This window comes from Biomphalaria glabrata, chromosome 6, assembly GCF_947242115.1.
Source record: "Biomphalaria glabrata chromosome 6, xgBioGlab47.1, whole genome shotgun sequence".
In the NCBI taxonomy this organism is placed as follows: Eukaryota; Metazoa; Mollusca; class Gastropoda; family Planorbidae; genus Biomphalaria; species Biomphalaria glabrata.
This window is the reverse complement of record NC_074716.1, coordinates 53768156-53790010: the sequence shown is the minus strand read 5'-3', so window position 1 is coordinate 53790010 and position 21855 is coordinate 53768156. Positions and strand designations below refer to the sequence as shown.

At 34.1% G+C, this 21855-nt stretch overlaps 1 long non-coding RNA gene across 1 annotated transcript; it reads left to right on the top strand.

The window, feature by feature from the left end:
- Positions 1–15730: 15730 nt before the first annotated feature.
- On the top strand, positions 15731–21610 carry LOC129927012 (uncharacterized). The gene is made up of 2 exons (XR_008778721.1): positions 15731–16204; positions 19874–21610. It is a non-coding gene; the product is annotated as an uncharacterized LOC129927012 (long non-coding RNA).
- Positions 21611–21855: the final 245 nt, after the last annotated feature.

Below are 21855 nucleotides of genomic sequence, written 5' to 3'. Positions count from 1 at the left end.
ATCAAAACTAATATCATTTGGTTAAAATTGATTGTCTTTGTGGCAAAGTAAAATCACGAAAGGACTGCTTTCCTACTTACAATGAATCTGCTTCAAATAAAGAAATCACCCCCGAAATTCTGGACACTTTGAAACACCTGCAGTCAACATTGCAGCATTACTTCTCAACAGTTTGAAGTAATGAATATAAATGGGTCAACTCTCCATTTGGAAACAATGAAGCTACAAATTTTACAACTAAAGAAGAAGAGCAGCTCAATGATTTAAAAAACGATGCAATTCTTAAGTCAAGTTTTCCGAGAAAGCTTGGATGTGTTTTGGATTTCAATCAATAAGTTATATCCTGTAATCAATTTAAAAGCAATCAAAATAATTGTTCTTCCATTTACATCTTTATGGTTTTGTGAGTTTGGATTTTCAGCACTGACTGAAATCAAATCTAAGAAAAGAGAGAGACTTCTTACAATAGACGATGAAATGCGAGTTTGTTTGTCGACTTTGGAGCCTCGATTAGATCGCATTTGCTCTCAAAAACAGGCACAACATTCACATTAAACATAATACTGAAAAACAGGCAAAATCTTTTTTTCTTTTTATTATAAAACATCTGTTGCTCTTCGTGGTGTGCCGCAAAATTTTTGTAGTTTGTTTACTGTGCCGGCAGACAAAAAAGTTTGAGAAACACTGGTCTAGAGCTAGATCAACATTGTTGTAACATATAATGTAGGCCTACATAGATTGTGATAGAGATCTACTCTCTACTCAAGCCTTCAAGATCTAGTATTCTAGATGTAGATCTATGGCTTCATAGATATATTATATACAAAATCTGGATGATGTCTCAGATTAGAGTGTGACTAGATCTAGAGTCTAGCCTACATAATGCTTAGGCTTAGTAGGTCATTCTAGATCTCATCTAGACTCTATAGAATAGATCTAAAAAATCTAGATAACATCTAAAATCTACATCTCTCTGTTGCTGCATATTTTAAGCATATGAAACTTAATTTTTATCTAATAGATATAGCTAGATCTAGTCTTCACTTCTAGGTCACTTGATAAGATAAATAAATTTAGCTTTTATGTAGCACTACTTTCATGCTTATAGTTATAGCATGCTCAGAGCGCTATGGTCCAATCTCATTGGTGGACCGGAGGGGAGGGGTATCTGGGAGTTTTTCAGTGCTGCCTTTAGGCGCTCATTAAACACATCTCTGCACAAGATATATTTGGACTATAATTACAGATAATAGTTACTTATTATTAGATACTAGTATTATATAGATCAGATCTAGCATCTAAACCAAAGAAAACTTTACTATCCAGGCTGAAGACTTTTTAAAGTTTATTTTAGGACTAGGCTCATCAAGACTAGTAACTTGTTGATAAATCTAATGGTCCTAGATCTGTGTTTCTTTTACAACTTTCAAATGCTCTTTTAAGATTTGAAGCTAATTACACCTTAGCCCAAACCTTTTGGCTGTTGCGGCTGAAGCACTTCACTAGTCTCAATTGAATTTTTGGTGTAAACTAGGGTTTTGAATTTCTATATTTTTAGGATGCTTCGAAGTCCAACCAATTCTTTATATTACAAGAGTTCTAAATCAATTATTAAAATGTTATTGCTATTTTTACTTTTGAAAATGTCTACAGGCTTACAAGAGTTTAGCAGCTTACAACCAGTTCCTAGATGGTTGGGTTCAAGATGTTATGGCTTTTAAACCACTAGCAAAGGTAAGTAAAAATATTGTTATATTATAGTTAATATCTTGATATTCAAAGGTATTTACATGTATATGAGACCAATGTCTTGATATGTACAGGTATTTTAAATAATTTTTTTTTCTTTTTAATAGGTCTTCACTCTCAGTGGTTAGCATGTACTGCAGCCCTGGATAGTAATAAGTCAAGATGGTATTATTCTATTCGCCCACTGTTCTTGTATAGTTGGACTTGGTGAGTCCTGCACTCATGTGGCAGACATGGATCCTTGAGTCAAATAACCTACTCACTGAAGCCCCGGCTGGCTTAGAAAAGGCAGATCAACAGAAGATCAAATTGCCTTCATCACACAAGAAATAGAAGACGGCTTTCGAGAAAAGAAACCAACAACAATTGTGTGGGTTGACTTAGAAAAAGCATTTGACAAAGTCTGAGAACAAGGTCTCTTGCTCAAGCTAATCCAGCATCACATATCCCAAAGAATGTACAACTGGATAAAGGAATACCTAAATAATAGAAAAGCCTTAGTTTGCATGCAAGGACAAAGAAGCCACACAGTGGGTATAAAAAATGGCGTCCCCCAAGGAGGAGTCCTATCCCCAACACTTTTCCTAATATTCATAAACGATCTAAATCAAAACCTACCTAGAAAAGTTAAAAGCAGCATGTATGCAGATGACCTTGCCATAATTAGCACAGAAGAATATGTAGGAACATCGAAATTTCGATTACAAGATGCTCTTGATAAACTCAATAATTGGTCCAAAGACTGGGGCATGTCCATCAACACAAAAAAGACCACATATACCATATTCTCACTGTCAACAAAACAACAAACAATAAAATTAACATTAGATTTGGAAGCTTTAGAAAAAAATGACAGCCCTACTTATCTTGGAGTCACCTATGACCCGAGACTAACCTGGAAAAACCAAATAGATAAAACACAGAGTAAAGGCATCCAGAGACTATCCCTCTTGAAAAAATTAGCTGGCACAGATTGGGGAGCTAATCACAACATCCTGAAAAAGGCCTATACCAGTTATGTAAGATATGTATGGTGCCACAGCATGGGGCTCAGCAGCCCAAACCAACCTAAGAAAAATAGACAAGGTTCAAAATATTGGTCAAAGGATAATGACAGGAGCAATCAAAACAACACCCATAAGAGCTATGGAGGAAACCGCTGCCCTGATCTCTCTGGATAAAAGAAGAGAAATAAAAATCCTTTCCCAATTCACTAAATTGGAAACCTTGGAGAGGCACCCACTCAGAACAAAAATCCACAAAACTGGCACAAAAAAACGTCTCAAAAGGACCAATTTCATACAGGAATCTCTAAACCTAAAAAAGAAACACCAACTTGAAAAAATTACTCTGGAATCCTCAATACACTATAATGAATCTCTACCCTGGGACGAAAGCCCTCTTCCTACTATAAGGGACCATATTGAAAACATAAAAAGAAAATCTGATTACAGACCAACAGAGCTCAAGGAAATAGTGAACTGTTTTCTACATACCAATTACCCTAGCAATCAGTGGATCAGAGTTTACACGGATGGCTCATCCCATAAAGCCACCACAAATGGAGGAGCTGGAATACTTATCGAATGACCAGATGGAGGAAAACTAGAAAAATCCATTGCAACTGGAGAGTTCTCTGACAGTCACAGAGCAGAAAGGGAAGCACTAGCACTAGCTGCTACCATGTTAGCAAATCATCCAAGTTCCCCCCATAGTCAGATTGTCTTTCTAACAGACGTGAAAACAACCCTCCAAAGCTTGCAAAACTCTGATTCCCCTCATATTAAAAACCTCAGAACAGCACTTACAAAGCTCAACAACAGCAAAAAAACTGTTATTCAATGGATACCAGCTCACATACAACTAGCAGGAAATGAGAAGGCTGACACACTCGCCAAGAGTGCGAGAACAAACTCACAAGTAAACTCTGCACTCTATCCAGAAGAAATGAAGAAATTAATTGTAGATAAAATAAATGAGAAATGGACGAGCTCCCATCCAAATCACAAGAAAGATGACGCTTACTATAAGCTATCCCGACAAGACCAACGTCTAATCTTTCGACTCAGGACCGGACACAACAGAATGCGACAACACATGTTCCGGAAGCTCAAAATTGGAACCAGTGAAATCTGCCCATGTGGAGTATCACCAGAAAATGCCGACCACGTCCTCCAAAACTGCTCTCTCTACCAAGAGGCCCGTATAAGACATTGGCCCCAAATCACCCCAATAGAAAGAAAACTATATGGAGAGCTCCCTGATTTGGAAACCACTGCGCAGTTCATCTCATGTACTGGTCTAGCCATATGAACACTCCAACATAACAATGAGAACGATGAAGAAGAAGAAGAAATGTGGCAGACACTTTATTTATGCTGGAAGCCAACACCAGGCTAAAAGAGAGTAAGACAGTTACAGGCTTATTATCTTACTGGATAAATCCATCAGAGCTTAAAAAAGTTTTGCCAACTAAGGTTTCTGAGATTGATATCACCTCATTAAAAAACAAAAAGTTAAATTTGATTCTCTTGTGAACAACATCACTTCTAAAAATAAAAATTTAAAGGCTATTAAATCCAAAGAAACTATAAAGCTTAGTATAAATATTTTTAATTCATTTATTGAAAATAATGAGTTCCAATCAGATATTTTACTGTGTTGTGCTAATAGGAAGAATAGGTTTGTGCCTGTGCTTTAACGCTGCTAGGTCTCTCAATGAAAATTTCAAAACAGTCATTTATTACTGTCATCTTCCTGTCATAAGTACAAATAAATTTTTTGGGCCTGAGACTCTCCTTATTGGGCCAGAAAATCAAATCGGATATGTCGACATACATAACATCCAAAACAGTACATGAATATCTTAGATCAGGGGTGGGCAACCTTTTTGTATCGAGGGCTGCATTATTTTAAAAATTGGGAATGGCGGGCCGCATATTTATATACAACTTATAGAGACACTCTAAGCTAACTGTGTAGAATGTCTTTTAATTCATATTTACACTGTATTATATTCACGTTTCTTTTTTTCCCCACACTTCACGTTAAGGAATTACAACAAGAGTTAGCAATTATTTAAACCAATTTTACGATTTTTTTTTTCAAATTGCTGTTGTCATTTTACATTAAAATATCCTGACAAATATACAGTTCTACTTAATGTGCAGTATTTTACTTTTTACACTCGTGCATGATGTTCCGGAACTGTGGAACTAGCTTACTAGTTTCTATCCTTGTGACTGCTGTCAAATTACAGTCAGTCAAAATCGACCAGTAGTAATGCTTGTTTAGTTTCCACAAAGGAAAAGGCTTGTTCACTGAATGAGACAATATATGTCCGGAAGTTAAATGTCGGGACTAGAGAAACTTGCCCATCACCAGAGAATGCTGACCATGTCCTTCAATGGTGCATTCTAAATCAAGAGACCCGAACAAGACTTTGGCCCAAAAACCCTCCTAAAGAACAAAAACTAAAAAAACAAACAATTTTTATTTGTTACTACTAGGTCTAAATCTATTGACTAGATCTAGTGAAATCTAGTCTAGATTATTCTAGATCTACTTGATTATCTATCCTTTTCTAATTCTAGGGCTCTACTCTAGTCACACTAGATCTTGTATATAGTTCTAGATCTAAAATAATTTAAGAGTCTACTAGTTCTATATCTAATAAGTCCTCTAAGTCTAAGAACACAGATTATAATAATTATATTAGAGATCTAAATATTTATGTCTAAATCTATAGTTCTATAGTCTATAATAGACTTATTAAGAACTAAATTTACATAATGATACATAGAAATCTAGAATCTAGAGATCTATCACCTTCTAAGTCTATTTCTAGATAGATCTAGAGTCTACTTCTAGATCTAGTTATCTAGTGCTAGCCCTACTTCTAGATCTAGAATCTAGAAACTAATTTAGGCTATGTAATAAGAAAAGTAGATCTAATAGCCTTATTTAGGCCTTAGACTTACTGTGTCTAAGTCTAAGTCAAGTTAATTAATTAATTTAGGTCTAGATCTTTAATAACGTTTTTTTTTTTAAAATCCTTTTGAAAGTTTCTTAGATTACTAAGAAAAACCAGTTCAAGGAGTTAGTGTTAGAATTAGAATAGTCAGATCTATTTCATCTATGAAAGTATGATAATCTATCAAATAAAATAAAATCATCTAAAATCTAAAAAACAATCTAGACTAGATTAGATCTATTGAAATCTATTCATTCTAATCTAAATCTAGTCTAGATTCTAGATCTAGAAGTCTAGTGACCTAGACCTATCTAGTAGCCTAGTCTAGACTAAGACTAGATTCCTAGATTGTCTAGGTCTAGATGATGATAGATCTAGTAGAGTACTGTAGTAGAGCCATTGTCCTGAAAAGAAAGGGATTTGAATGGAATATTTGGCTAATTAGCACTTACTAGATTCTAAGAATAGATCTAATTCTAATATCTAGACCTAGACTACTAGATCAGTAGATCTAGAGATCTATGTCTAGAACTAGATGTAGATCTAGATCTAGTCTTCAACCATTTCTTCGTAAATTTAGGAGGGTCCGGAAGTAGATGAAATGTAAACAATAAACACAGACCTATATATATTTTATTTTGCACTCAGTATTTTCAATTCGCACTATTAATAAATAATGATAAAATTCAGACTTGGCGGAACAAAAAATCGTGAATGCGGAACGGCGGAACATGTGAGCTTTTTTGATGATTTTGCGGGCCGTTTCCGCATAATGCGAGACTATTGGCATGTCTGCTGTAGGTGTCAGCAGGCCGCATAAAACATTCTGCTGGGCCACATCCGGCCCCCGGGCCGTAATTTGCCCACCCCTGTCTTAGATGCAGTTGTGGGATGAATTTTAAACATAGCTAATACATAGGCTGGTTTACCTAGAATATTTGAAATAATGTGTGTTAAAAAAAATAATTTGTGTACATACATAATTATAGTAGTTAAATTATATATAAATATGTGTAAATGTGAGAAAGTGTATTTTTTTTTTTACCTGTATTATATCCAAGCTATCCAATGAGAAATATTTTTATAATTTAATATAAAGATATATTTATTCAAATCATAATATGCATTCATTTATTTGTGGAAATAAAAGAAATGAATTGAAGTATTGTTTGTATATTAATTATTATTATCTTATCTATTAGTATGAAAATTGTAGATCTATTCATTCAAAAGAGGCCCTTAGTGAAACCTGCAGTACCAGGTTCGAATCTCGTTAAAGACTGGTATTTTGAATTTTGGGATACCTCTGAGTCCAACCAGGTTTAATTGGTATTTGACATTAGTTGGGGAAAAGTAAGGTGGTTGTTCATTGTGCTGGCCAAGACATCCTCGTTAACCGTGGTCCACAGAAACAGGTGACCTTTACATCATCTGCCTTATAGATCGTAAGGTCTTTAAAGTTAACTTGTTTATTTAAAAAAAAAAAACATTTTATTTCAAGATCAATTTTTGTAACTATGTAACTGTTTGAATAACAATGGACGCCAAGAACTAGTTGGTTTTTTTTATAAAGTATCTTAGTTAGTAATTCAAATCAAGATATCTGCCTGGTCATGCATTTTGTGTGATGGACTGTTGAGACTTACCGATGGTTCCGGGTTTAAACCCTGCCCATTCCCATCCCCTGTGGAAATCGATTCTAAAAAGTTAAATCTAAATCTAATCTAGATTGAAAAATTCTAGTCAAGATTATTTTCATAATTTGCCTGTTCTGTATTATGCATACAACAAAAGAAACAATGAAGTTCATTTTAAATAATAAATCAAAATATTTAGAAAAACAACTTGCCTTAAATTTTCTTCTTTGCTGCTTGTTTTTTAATATGTAGTTTTCAAGTCCTTCCTGTTACTCAAAAGAGCTGGTTTTATTAATCTGTATGTGGCTCTGTTCCAAAAGCAATATAATGAAGCCCGCTATGCATCTTCATCTGAAAAATATAAAATGTGATGAATGTTGTGTTGGACAGAGTTTAAGTCTTAGAAAATGAAAGTTTTACTATTTATAGATTCTGAAAAATTCTAGCTTTATAAATGCAATGTCAATAGACTCAAGTCGTATCGAAATAATTTCTTTTACCATCATTTTTATTAGAAATCAAAAATTAGATCTAACTCTATATTCTAGACTGCCGATACAAAAAATAAAATGTGATTTATTTTTTATTTATATTATATATCCAGAGATTTAAGTATCTATTGTATATAGAATTAGAACAGGCCCAGCCTGTGTGGGGGGGGATCGAGTTGATAGTGCTTAAGTGCACTGAACATAATTTCTTAAAAAAAAATAGATAAAAAAATCACTTAGATTTAGATCTAAATCTATACAGACTCTATGTTTGTTTTTTTCTACAATAGTGCTAACATTTATTTATAGATCTATATAGATCTATTTCAACAATAACAAATGTTTGACCTGAGTAGTTGATGTCTTATTTACAAAGTGAATATCAAAGTGGTAATTAGAACTAGACCTAGAATCTAGACTAGTCATCTTGTAGAAGAAAATTAGATCTAGATCTATACATATCTATGGGATAGGACCAATAGCGAACACTTTTGTGCCAGTTTTTAGTTTAGAATTTTATAATGAAAACATCTGCGGACTCCTCACCTATTGGGCTATAAAACTAAATTTGACTCTTTTTTCCATATCAGCTATTAAATTTATAATTCAAGTCAACTTGCGGTATGGGTCGGACATAATCAGCTAACGCAATTTTCGCGGGAGTCATAATGAGCGAAAGGCCGTAAAAAATAGCGAAATAGCATGTTAAAATATAGGAAATTATGCTTCAATTAGTTCTATCATCTAACTTCTTCCATGAAGCATTATAACTATTGTCCTCCTTGTGGCATAAAGCCTAAATTTGTTTTCACTTTCTCGTGCTCCACATCTTTCTCTGCTTGGAACTGATGTCTATATAGCCTACGAAACTTGCGATCAATTTTTTTTCTTAAAAGAAATAAAGAAACTACAAAATTCTATCACGCCACCTTCCTATAGGCTACTCCACGTCGTACTACTCTCCATTTCATAAACTCTCGTTACTCAACTATTTTTTTTTAAGAAATTATGTTCAGTGCACTTAAGCGCCATCAACTCGATCCCCCCCACACACACAAGCTGATTGACCCAAAGGCAGATCCCGAATGCGATGGATTGATGATGTATGGAGACAGATCTACAACAGCTTGGTTTTCGCGCATGGAGACGAAAGGCTCAGGAGAGATCTTGTAATTTTATAAATGTATATTATATGGTAACTCTTATATTTATTACTAAATATATAGTTCGCGTTTTTTCCGATCCTGAAATCGAATATTTTCTCCTGGAAAACTCTTGGAGATCTGAAAACCTAATCTCAGAATGGTGGGGTTACCCTGTGAAAATGAATTCTGCACTTCTTTTAAACATTTATACACATATTAATCTCATTAATTAGTAACAAGAGGTTAACCAGACAGTTAAAAAAAAAGGAGGAGGGCAAAACAGAGGTCCCCCCCCTCCCCCCCGTATCCTGTATAGCTGTTAAGATCAACTGAAGCGTCATTTCACCCTCACTGGCATAGAGGAAAGTAGCTGCCAGCATATGACCTCTGAGAGACTGTTGGAGAGCTGCGAGTCAAACATTTTAGACGGAAAGAAAATGCAGGAAAATATGCTGGTCGCAACTGGGCGTAGTCATGTGAAACACGTAGTGATGCACTCATCCTTAATCTTCGAAATCGAAGACGTTGGGTTAAGGTTAAAAATAGGCCTATTATTTTAATATTTCAGTTTACAAACAATAACAATAGATAAGACAAAAAGAAAAACAGATTAAATCAGTAACTAAAATATTATTAATGGCTTTTTAAGCTTATAATAGGGGTTTCGCTGAATAGGTTTTCAGTTTAAAAGGTCATTTTGAGCGAACACCCCATAATATTTTTTTTTCAACGGAATGAATAGCCTTAGCTATTCTAGCTAACTATTTCCTCGTCAATTTAGAAGCATAATATGCAAATCACCTTAAGTTCGGACCTATTCTCGTTTATCTGGAAATGTTTTGAGAATGAAATTTCCATACATGTCAACTTTGACCTTCAGCTACGCTTTATTTTATTGAGGGAAAACAAAAGTGAATATGTGGGAAATGTAAAAAAATGTCTTTGTAACACCATTTTATTAGTTCTGCAGTTACTTTTGAAATAAATAAGAATGGATAAAAAATACCGGGAGGTGTTCGCTTTGTATGCCATTTCGCTGATGGGCCTTTCCTATAGATCTAGATAAGATCTTGTAAATTCTTGTACTAGATTACAGCTTGTAGTAGTTATACTTATCGTGAAATCAGATCCACTGAAAGCGAACTGTTGATAATCTAGATAAATCTATAGATCTAGTCTAGAATTAGATCACATGTGTATTGCAAGCTTTGATAGGCTTTACTTTTCTAATTATTTCTAAGTTTTGATTGAGAGACATCAGTTATGGCAAGGATTGAAGGATTAAAAAAATGATAATTTGTTTAGTTGATCATCGAATTGCCACATCTCAGCCTAGCTTGCCGGCTAAGTCTTGGTCTTATAAGTTCTAGATCTAGATCTAGAATTACAAATCTACAAGATCTATTTATTTTTAAGTTTTTTGCCTACATATAGATCTAGATTTAGAAGTTGAATAATAAGTCCACACGTAGTGTACAGAAAACTTTATCAGCAGTCGTCAACCGAACGTAAACCAATATGAATATGGTTGTTTATATTGGTAAGGGCGAAACCAAATACCGGAAATATCCAAATGTCGGAAATAATAGGATACTAGATCTATAAATAAATATTAGGAGATTATAAGACTTGTCTTCGACAATCAAGATCTCTCTTAAACTGTCGCTTCTATTTAAGTTAAATTTCGTACACAGGTTCCTTTTACCTCCTAGATGCTTACTAAGAACGGGTTTCGATAGAATAAAAACGTTGGGACCACAATTTGCGAAAAACCACAGGCTTGCTATCAAAGCTTTGTATTTTATTATTGGTATTTCCCAAATCAACTTAATAAGGAAATTATAAGGCTTGTCTCCAAAAATCAAGATATCTCTTAAACTGTCGCTTCTATTCAAGTGAAATCTAGTACACAGGTTCCTTTTTACCTCCTAGATGCTTATTAAGAACGGGTTTCGATAGAATAAAAACGTTGGGACCACAATTTGCGAAAAACCACAGGCTTGCTATCAAAGCTTTGTATTTTATTATTGGTATTTCCCAAATCAACTTAAAATAAGGAAATTATAAGGCTTGTCTCCGAAAATCAAGATATCTCTTAAACTGTCGCTTCTATTCAAGTGAAATCTAGTACACAGGTTTCTTTTACCTCCTAGATGCTTACTAAGAACGGGTTTCGATAGAATCAAAACGTTGGGACCACAATTTGCGAAAAACCACAGGCTTGCTATCAAAGCTTTGTATTTTATTATTGGTATTTCCAAAACAACTTAATAAGGAAATTATAAGGCTTGTCTCCGAAAATCAAGATATCTCTTAAACTGTCGCTTCTATTCAAGTGAAATTTAGTACACAGGTTTCTTTTACCTCCTAGATGCTTACTAAGAACGGGTTTCGATAGAATAAAAACGTTGGGACCACAATTTGCGAAAAACCACAGGCTTGTTATCAAAGCTTTGTATTTTATTATTGGTATTTCCCAAATCAACTTAATAAGGAAATTATAAGGCTTGTCTCTGAAAATCAAGATATCTCTTAAACTGTCGCTTCTATTCAAGTGAGATTTAGTACACAGGTTCCTTTTACCTCCTAGATGCTTACTAAGAACGGGTTTCGATAGAATCAAACGTTGGGACCACAATTTGCGAAAAACCACAGGCTTGCTATCAAAGCTTTGTATTTTATTATTGGTATTTCCCAAATCAACTATAAATAAATATTAGGAGATTATAAGACTTGTCTTTGAAAATCAATATATCTATTAAACTGTCGCTTCTATTCAAGTGAAATCTAGTACACAGGTTCCTTTTACCTCCTAGATGCTTACTAAGAACGGGTTTCGATAGAATCAAAACGTTGGGACCACAATTTGCGAAAAACCACAGGCTTGCTATCAAAGCTTTGTATTTTATTATTGGTATTTCCAAAACAACTTAATAAGGAAATTATAAGGCTTGTCTACGAAAATCAAGATATCTCTTAAACTGTCGCTTCTATTCAAGTGAGATTTAGTACACAGGTTCCTTTTACCACCTAGATGCTTACTAAGAACGGGTTTCGATAGAATCAAAACGTTGGGACCACAATTTGCGAAAAACCACAGGCTTGCTATCAAAGCTTTGTATTTTATTATTGGTATTTCCCAAATCAACTATAAATAAATATTAGGAGATTATAAGTCTTGTCTTCGAAAATCAAGATATCTCTTAAACTGTCGCTTCTATTTACGTGAAATTTCGTACACAGGTTTCTTTTACCTCCTAGATGCTTACTAAGAACGGGTTTCGATAGAATCAAAACGTTGGGACCACAATTTGCGAAAAACCACAGGCTTGCTATCAAAGCTTTGTATTTTATTATTGGTATTTCCAAAACAACTTAATAAGGAAATTATAAGGCTTGTCTACGAAAATCAAGATATCTCTTAAACTGTCGCTTCTATTTAAGTTAAATTTCGTACACAGGTTCCTTTTACCTCCTAGATGCTTACTAAGAACGGGTTTCGATAGAATAAAAACGTTGGGACCACAATTTGCGAAAAACCACAGGCTTGCTATCAAAGCTTTGTATTTTATTATTGGTATTTCCCAAATCAACTTAATAAGGAAATTATAAGGCTTGTCTCCAAAAATCAAGATATCTCTTAAACTGTCGCTTCTATTCAAGTGAAATCTAGTACACAGGTTCCTTTTTACCTCCTAGATGCTTATTAAGAACGGGTTTCGATAGAATAAAAACGTTGGGACCACAATTTGCGAAAAACCACAGGCTTGCTATCAAAGCTTTGTATTTTATTATTGGTATTTCCCAAATCAACTTAAAATAAGGAAATTATAAGGCTTGTCTCCGAAAATCAAGATATCTCTTAAACTGTCGCTTCTATTTACGTGAAATCTAGTACACAGGTTTCTTTTACCTCCTAGATGCTTACTAAGAACGGGTTTCGATAGAATCAAAACGTTGGGACCACAATTTGCGAAAAACCACAGGCTTGCTATCAAAGCTTTGTATTTTATTATTGGTATTTCCAAAACAACTTAATAAGGAAATTATAAGGCTTGTCTCCGAAAATCAAGATATCTCTTAAACTGTCGCTTCTATTCAAGTGAAATTTCGTACACAGGTTTCTTTTACCTCCTAGATGCTTACTAAGAACGGGTTTCGATAGAATAAAAACGTTGGGACCACAATTTGCGAAAAACCACAGGCTTGTTATCAAAGCTTTGTATTTTATTATTGGTATTTCCCAAATCAACTTAATAAGGAAATTATAAGGCTTGTCTCTGAAAATCAAGATATCTCTTAAACTGTCGCTTCTATTCAAGTGAGATTTAGTACACAGGTTCCTTTTACCTCCTAGATGCTTACTAAGAACGGGTTTCGATAGAATCAAACGTTGGGACCACAATTTGCGAAAAACCACAGGCTTGCTATCAAAGCTTTGTATTTTATTATTGGTATTTCCCAAATCAACTATAAATAAATATTAGGAGATTATAAGACTTGTCTTTGAAAATCAATATATCTATTAAACTGTCGCTTCTATTCAAGTGAAATCTAGTACACAGGTTCCTTTTACCTCCTAGATGCTTACTAAGAACGGGTTTCGATAGAATCAAAACGTTGGGACCACAATTTGCGAAAAACCACAGGCTTGCTATCAAAGCTTTGTATTTTATTATTGGTATTTCCAAAACAACTTAATAAGGAAATTATAAGGCTTGTCTACGAAAATCAAGATATCTCTTAAACTGTCGCTTCTATTCAAGTGAGATTTAGTACACAGGTTCCTTTTACCACCTAGATGCTTACTAAGAACGGGTTTCGATAGAATCAAAACGTTGGGACCACAATTTGCGAAAAACCACAGGCTTGCTATCAAAGCTTTGTATTTTATTATTGGTATTTCCCAAATCAACTATAAATAAATATTAGGAGATTATAAGTCTTGTCTTCGAAAATCAAGATATCTCTTAAACTGTCGCTTCTATTTACGTGAAATTTCGTACACAGGTTTCTTTTACCTCCTAGATGCTTACTAAGAACGGGTTTCGATAGAATCAAAACGTTGGGACCACAATTTGCGAAAAACCACAGGCTTGCTATCAAAGCTTTGTATTTTATTATTGGTATTTCCAAAACAACTTAATAAGGAAATTATAAGGCTTGTCTACGAAAATCAAGATATCTCTTAAACTGTCGCTTCTATTCAAGTGAGATTTAGTACACAGGTTCCTTTTACCTCCTAGATGCTTACTAAGAACGGGTTTCGATAGAATCAAAACGTTGGGACCACAATTTGCGAAAAACCACAGGCTTGCTATCAAAGCTTTGTATTTTATTATTGGTATTTCCAAAACAACTTAATAAGGAAATTATAAGGCTTGTCTCCGAAAATCAAGATATCTCTTAAACTGTCGCTTCTATTCAAGTGAGATTTAGTACACAGGTTCCTTTTACCTCCTAGATGCTTACTAAGAACGGGTTTCGATAGAATCAAAACGTTGGGACCACAATTTGCGAAAAACCACAGGCTTGCTATCAAAGCTTTGTATTTTATTATTGGTATTTCCCAAATCAACTATAAATAAATATTAGGAGATTATAAGACTTGTCTTTGAAAATCAAGATATCTCTTAAACTGTCGCTTCTATTTACGTGAAATTTCGTACACAGGTTTCTTTTATCTCCTAGATGCTTACTAAGAACGGGTTTCGATAGAATCAAAACGTTGGGACCACAATTTGCGAAAAACCACAGGCTTGCTATCAAAGCTTTGTATTTTATTACTGGTATTTCCCAAATCAACTATAAATAAATATTAGGGGATTATAAGACTTGTCTTCGAAAATCAAGATCTCTCTTAAACTGTCGCTTCTATTTACGTGAAATTTCGTACACAGGTTTCTTTTACCTCCTAGATGCTTACTAAGAACGGGTTTCGAAAGAATCAAAACGTTAGGACCACCATTTGCGAAAAACCGTAGGCTTGCTATGAAAGCTATGTATTTTATTTTTGATATTTCCCAATCAACTTAATAAGGAAATTATAAAGCTTGTCTTCGAAAACCAAGAAATCTCTTACATTGTCGCACCTATTAAAAAGAAATTTCTTGCACAGGTTCTTTTTACCTCCTAGATGCTTAGTAAGAACAGTTGTTGACAGATTCGAAATCTTGGAACAACCTATAGTGATAATCTGCAGGCTTGCTTTAAAGCTTTTGTATTTTATTTTTGGTATTTCCCGAATGATCTTAATTAAGGACTTAATAAGGCTTGTCTTCGAATCAAGAAATTTCTTAAATTAATTGTTGTTTGTAATCCATTTTTTTTTTTTTTTGTGATTGCTTTTTCGGAATCGACATTTTTGTAATGACTGTTCTGAATCGGACCTATGTTGGTTTTTTTTTTTTTTTTGGTTATTTAGAATCAACTTCTACTCTTTTGGGGGTGGCTGATTGAATAGACTTGTGCATTTTTCATATATGAACATTATTCGTAGTTTCTGTTTTGAATCGACCTGTTTGTTATTTGTAGTGGCTATTTGAAATCGGCTTGTGCTTTTTTTGGGGGGATGGATCTTTAAAATCGGACTTATTTAAGGGGGATGCACAGTGAGAAAACATCGATCTAGGTAAAAAATATCGATATTTTAAAATTAATTGATTTTAATAGTTTAAAATGTCTAGAAAACGAATTCCCTATCAGAATACTAAAAAAACTGCGCTTTATACATCAATTTTGTATTTTAGAAGTAGATGTATAAGCAAAATTTTGATGTTTTGGTTAAAAATCAACATTTTGTAAGCTAAAGTTGATAAGCTAATGTACGCTCTTATCCCTAACAGATGGTATCGATACAAAGGTCTACTTTTCTAGTTCCGATTATGTGCATGGTTTCTCATTCTATAAATATAAACTTTCAAAATACGTCACTACCTCTTTTTTTTTTCCCTATATCCTCATATACACACTCACTAAGCCATATTTACGCATGCGCACTATCAAAGCTACATTGGTAACTATGACAACAAAATTTACACGCATGCGCACATGACGTGAACCGGTCCTTCTTCTGTGTATACATTTGAAAGCCTCGATTCATTATTCAAACTCAGAAATGCCAACAAAAGGTTATATGTTTGGAAAGAAAAAACGTTACTGTAAGCCCAGAGGAAGACATGCTTCAAAGACAAATGCATAATTACAAAGGTAAGTCTAAATCTAGAGTTTTTTATTTACTAGACCAGCGTGTGCTTACACATAAAATAATGAGATAATCACTTTGCTTCATCAATCTTTGAATTCGACAAACGCAACGTGTTTATCATATCAATGAATCACATCTAGATCTATATATATATAGATCTAGACATTAAATTAATATCATGAAAGTGATTGCAAACATAGAGATCTATCCTTTTTTAGATCTAGTATAGATTAGGGACATAGATCACATTAGAACTATCTAGAATGACTAGATATTCTAGATTGACTAGATCTAGACATCTAGATCTAGATCTAGATTCTAAATCTAGATTATCATGTAGTTGTTGTAGGACTTCAACTTGGTCTTTTTTTTTTTAAGATCTAATACATTTATACATATATCAAGGTTCGTACGCGGTCTGGAAAAAGTCTGGAATTTCAAAATTCAGATTTCAGTCTTAAAAAAGTCTGGAAAATTGCTACTTTTCGATGCAATTTTGTTAAATGTCTGGAATTTGAAAAAAAAATAATCCGATGTCATTCAGCCCTCAGGCGCCGTAACGCGCCGTAACCGGTAAAACGCTAGGCTGCTAGATCTAGTTGGGCATAGAGGCTTCCATTAATAGGCTTACTAGATCTATCTATTGACTATTGTGAAAGCATGCGCAATCCACGGCATGTCGGTGAAATGCCAGCCAATTTCTAGACGGTGTACTGTAGACTTAAATCAGATTTAGTAATAGATCTAGTCCTAGACTAGTAACTAGTTTATTATGACTGCTGTTATCTTATCTTATATAATACAGTTGTTACTTCAAAAAAGATGATGATTAGAAGATGTTATTCTATATTATCTAGATGGTCGATCAAATTTCAGTTAGGCTACCAAAGGTCGGGAAGTTTTTGGCCTAGATTTATTTATGCATGGGCGAAACGCCCCCCCCCCCCTTTTTTTAAATAAAGAAAACAAATATATCTCGTCAATGACGTCAATATAGAATATATATAGAGAGTCTAGATCTTGAGTCTAAACCAAAAATATTTGGCAACAAGAATGACTTACTAGATCTAGGTCTACTACTAGATTTAAAAGTCTCGATCTATGACTATGCGCGACTTTTATTACTAGATCTATATCTGTTCTAGGTCTACTAGATCTACTAAATTCTAAATTCTACTAGACTAGATTACTAGATTTAGTCTTGATCTATGCGCCACTTCTTAATAGATCAAGGTTTTCTACTAGCCTAATGTTAGCCTCGATCTATGTGTGATTACCCCCCCCCCCCCCATTAAATAAAGAAAACAAATTATATTATAATATATCTAGTCAACATAGAATATGCCTATAAGATCGGTAAAACTTCCCATCGAAGGCCCCTAGTTTTTTAGGTTAATTATTTGGCAGCTGTCTATGCGCACTTGAGTCTAAACTAAAAGACTAGGCCTTTAGATGACTTCCATTACTAGGTCTAGAATTAGATTTAGTCTTCATCTATGCGCAAATTAGATTACTAGATCTAGGTCTACTACTAGATTTAAAAGTCTCGATCTATGACTATGCGCGACTTTTATTACTAGATCTATATCTGTTCTAGGTCTACTAGATCTACTAAATTCTAAATTCTACTAGACTAGATTACTAGATTTAGTCTTGATCTATGCGCCACTTCTTAATAGATCAAGGTTTTCTACTAGCCTAATGTTAGCCTCGATCTATGTGTGATTACCCCCCCCCCCCACATTAAATAAAGAAAACAAATTATATTATAATATATCTAGTCAACATAGAATATGCCTATAAGATCGGTAAAACTTCCCATCGAAGGCCCCTAGTTTTTTAGGTTAATTATTTGGCAGCTGTCTATGCGCACTTGAGTCTAAACTAAAAGACTAGGCCTTTAGATGACTTCCATTACTAGGTCTAGAATTAGATTTAGTCTTCATCTATGCGCAAATTAGATTACTAGATCTAGGTCTACTACTAGATTTAAAAGTCTCGATCTATGACTATGCGCGACTTTTATTACTAGATCTATATCTGTTCTAGGTCTACTAGATCTACTAAATTCTAAATTCTACTAGACTAGATTACTAGATTTAGTCTTGATCTATGCGCCACTTCTTAATAGATCAAGGTTTTCTACTAGCCTAATGTTAGCCTCGATCTATGTGTGATTACCCCCCCCCCCCCCCCCACATTAAATAAAGAAAACAAATTATATTATAATATATCTAGTCAACATAGAATATGCCTATAAGATCGGTAAAACTTCCCATCGAAGGCCCCTAGTTTTTTAGGTTAATTATTTGGCAGCTGTCTATGCGCACTTGAGTCTAAACTAAAAGACTAGGCCTTTAGATGACTTCCATTACTAGGTCTAGAATTAGATTTAGTCTTCATCTATGCGCAAATTAGATTACTAGATCTAGGTCTACTACTAGATTTAGTACCTAATTTAGTCTCGATCTATGCGCGATTTCCCCCCCCCCCCCCCCTCCCCATTTAAATAAAGAAAACAAGTTATATTATATCTAGTCAACATAGAATATAGATCTAGATCTTAGTCTAAACTAAAAGATAAAAGACTAGAGCACAAGAATGACTTAGATTACTAGGTCTGCAACTAGATTTAGTCTCGATCTATGCACGATTACCCCCCCCCCCCTTTTTTTTTTCCCCAAATCTATTCAATGTAGAATATAGATCTTGAGTCTAAACTCAAAAACTAAAAAGACTTAGAATACTAGATCTACTACTAGATTTAGTCTTGATCTAAGTCTAGATTTAGATCTAGCATACTTAGCATATAGATCTATAATTATAATCTAGTATGGTTATGAAATAGATTTAGATCAATATTATCAATTTTTACCCCGTTAAAAAAAACAAGTCAGTATTCACATAGGCATAGGCCTATTGTGAATTAGACATAAGTAAGCCACTACTACAAATTAAATTTCAAGTTCAATACAGTTACTCTATCTCTAGATCTTTATTTAAAATTATCTCCTCCAATAGAATTATAGGCCTACTAGAGGTAGGCCCTCTAACCTAGGCTAGTCTAAATAAGTCTTTACTTTTTAACTAGTGTCTAATGTTTACGCCACTAAATATCTATATAAAAATTATAAAACTGTTGGACTAGTTATAATATTAAGAATAAGATTTTACAACTAAGTTAGGCCTATTGAACTATATAGGGCCTATTAAATTTCCCAAGTCTAAGTGCTACAAGATTAGTGACTTTTTTTCCCCCTTGTACCGTATGTTCCTTAATAATTGAAAATTATTATTACACCCTAGTCCAAACCTCCCACAGTACGACAGGGGTTAGTTATTGGCAGGGTTTGAACCCAAGATCACGAATACAGCAGTCCAGAGCACATATGGCATGCTCAGGTAGCCATCCTTTTTACTGTTAGTAAGTCTGGAAAACATAAATGTCTGGAATTCATTTTCACAAAAGTTGTATGAACCATGATATATAGATCTACATGTAATATGTCACTTTACATTTTTTACTTTTGATGAATACAATATATGATTCCTAAAATGCATTATAAAATTTAAAATAATCTTTATGTTGTACATAAATAGATGTGACGTGTACTTTCATACTATTGAATTTTTTTTTAAAGAACCTCTAATTTTTTTTTATTTGTTTGCAGCTCTGTTTTGGATACAGCTGGATCTGAAGCAGCAACAACGCAGCCTGCAAGTGCAGCTGAACGAAAAATAATTCTAACTGCAATTACTAACGCTGATAACACCAATAAGAGGCTGCCTGAAGATTTCATATACGTCATGATGAATTCAATGGAATTGACCACAATGGTCTCCTTGTTGTGCTGTCCACATTGCTTCGACAAAAAATTAACCATGTGCATCACACAATCAAAAGGCATGGCTCATTTGATTAAAATCAAATGCCTAAATTGTGAAACATATTTGTGGCCTGACTGGACCTCAAAAAAAGTAATAATGTTCATCTGGATATTAATGTCCGCACTGTCGCTGCATTAAAAGAATCTGGAATCTCGCATTCTAAATTTGATAGGTTTTGTGGACTTATGAGTATGCCCTGCATGCACAGAAATACTTTTAACAATCTAGCTAACATAGTCAACACTGCTATAATTGAAGCTGGTGAAGAATGTATGATTAGGGCATCTGCTGTTGTGCATGGAAGATACATTTCACAACCTCTGACTACAGATGATAGAATAAGTTCAACAGGCTGTCCTGTTATTACAGTTTCTTTCGATGGGACTTGGCATAAAAGGGGCCACTCATCTCATTCGTCACTCGTCATCGACACCGAAGTCCTATCAAATTATTGCTGTGTTTGTGATCAAACTCTGCAGAACTAAATTTTGATGCCTCTAAGCATATGTGTCAAAAAAACTTCAGTGGCTCAGCAAATGCAATGGAGGCCGCAGCAGCATCCAAAATTTGTTCTCACTCTGTGGCATCAGAAAACTTGTTTATGGCATGATGCTGTGTGATGGCGATAGTAAATCACATTCATCTGCCATTACCAACTCAGGATATGATGTAGAAATCTTAAAAGAGGACTGCATTAACCACATCTCAAAAAGAATGTTTAATGCTTTGAACAATTTAAAAATGTCTAACAAAAAAGAACTAAATTATAGGCTTACAAATCCAAAAAATTGAAAAAATTACAAATAACTATTCCAAAGTTCTGCGCCAAAATGCTCCTGACATTCAAAAAAATGAAGCTGGCTGTTATGGGCTCATTTTTTCATATGATGAGCTCAGACCTAGATCATAACCACAGGTTGTGTCCTGATGGCACTACATCTTGGTGTCACACTTTAAGAGATCAGAGGCACTAAAACAGCCATACAAAAAACATAATCAGACCATCACATCAGAAATAGGAAAACTGTTATTTCCTATAACAGACACAGATCTGTTAAAAACATGTTCAAGAATGGGAACACAAAACGCCAATGAATCTTTTCATTCCCTCATTTGGCAAAGATGCCCCAAAACAGAATTCGCAACATTAAAAACTAAGGACGGCGACATACCTTGCTGTTTTAGCCTTCAATAATGGCATTAAATCAGTTTTTGACATATTAGGCGTTCCCTGGACACTAAAGAACATTTCTTTTAGTGAGAAAAAGCAAAATGTCAAACTACAGCTTGTTGTTAGAAAAAGATCAATCACATTAGTGTCCAGGAGAAAAAAATTGAAAAAGCGAAGAATTGAGCATGAGCACCGGGCAGAGGTTCTAGAAGGTCCAACCTATCAATCAGGCCATTTTAATGAATAGTTTTTTTTATTATCTATTATGTTATATTATGTAAATATTCCCTTTTTTTTTTTTATTTTTATGGTTGCAATAAATATTTTATATCATTTTAAAAACTTTAAATGCGTTTTTCTCAAAATGTATTTTTAGGTGCATGTTGTCCACAAGAATCTCAAAATCTTTAGTTCTGTATAATTTAGACTAATAATTTTTCACATGTAGTTTATTGATAGTATATCATAGGTAATAGGCTGCAAAAATTTTCAATATGTTTAATTTTCATTAAAAAAAAGAAAAATAATGATGTGACCGCAGGTGAAAAATGTGGTCGAAAAAAAATAAAAATTTTAAAAATTCATTTTGAGGTT